Source organism: Scleropages formosus, chromosome 23 (genome assembly GCF_900964775.1).
Source record: "Scleropages formosus chromosome 23, fSclFor1.1, whole genome shotgun sequence".
Classification (NCBI taxonomy): Eukaryota; Metazoa; Chordata; class Actinopteri; order Osteoglossiformes; family Osteoglossidae; genus Scleropages; species Scleropages formosus.
This window is the reverse complement of record NC_041828.1, coordinates 19,472,958-19,474,423: the sequence shown is the minus strand read 5'-3', so window position 1 is coordinate 19,474,423 and position 1,466 is coordinate 19,472,958.

Below are 1,466 nucleotides of genomic sequence, written 5' to 3'. Positions count from 1 at the left end.
GTCGAGTATCTCTTCAGATGCAACCTGTTACATGGCCCCGCCCACATCCTTCTCTCGTCTCTCATTGGACGGCGGGAGGCGCAGGTGGTGGCTCGTGCTGCACGCCCGTGTCCGAACTGATGAAGCAAGAAGGTCATTTTACCGTCATCTGGACGAAGGGGCTCCTGCTTCTGTTCTCACCTTTCAGTTCATTGGCACTTCACTCGCCCTAGTGTATAAAATTTCCAGCGCTCCTCTGAATAAAACCCGAGATGTTTCCTGAAAGGAACGTACCATCGGCATCGCCTCTAAGAAATAAGTCACTGAGCAGAAGGTAGGTGTGAAATTAATAAATAAGTGTAAGGTACTGCTCCTTCCATACGTTTCCAGAAATCCGCATCCAGTACAAGGCTGCGGTACAGGGCGGCACACACCATACCCTCACAAAAGGTGATCCCACACACTCTCTGAAACACTAAAGGCAATTTAGGGCCCTTCATTCACTGGACTAAAGTGCATTTGAACCCGCTTTCAAACCGATGCCCAATGACCTGCGAGGCGCAATGTTCTACCCGCTGCACCATCATGCTGCCCCTTTCCATAAATTCAATACATTACATTTATTCATTTAGCAGACACTTTTGTCCAAAGTGATGTACATCTCAGTAAAAGTATAACTTATGCATTACATTAAGAGAGAGAGAGACATAGTTGCAGACGTCTGACTCAAGTAAACCTAGTTTGTTACCTACCACTTGCTGCACCAAGGTTCATCGTTTGAGTAGGTGCATAAAGACACAGGACAGACAAATCCTGATACCCTCCTACTATTTTTTTTTTTAAATAAGATACACAAGCCAGCAAAAACGCTGCTGGAGTAGTGGCTGAATAAAGGCTTTATCTGGTGATGCTCATGAAGTTACGGTGCATGAACATTTACACCATACATGAGCTGGAGAGATCTTGGGTGAAATGGGTCTGGATAAAATAAAAGTTCTAAAAGACAAACATAGCATTTGTGAATGACAGTGTAAAATTTCTTGGCACATAGGTTTTGTGGCTGACGAATGAGAGCACGGATGAGCTTTGGCTGCAGTCTTACCCGTTGCGCATGTGGATGGGATGACAGCTCGAAGTCCAGCTGGACGGAGCGACCACCTGCTATGAAAGTCAAAGGACACCACCTCACACAGCAGAGAGCATGGTGGCACGGCAAGTAGTGCTGCTTTCTCACAGAGCCTGGGTGGTGTGAGAGGATGTGGGTTTGATCCCTGTTCAATCTGTGTGAAGTTTGCGTGTTCTCCCCGTGTCTGCGTGGGCTTCCTCACACAGTCCAAAGACATTCTGTTCAAGTGGATTAGTCTGACTGGTCTATGGATGAGAGACATTATAGTGTATATAGCACTGTAAGTCACCTTGGTGAATAAGGTGTGTGGGATGGTAACACTACAGCATGTTCACTGGAAGATGCTTTGGAGAAAAGCATC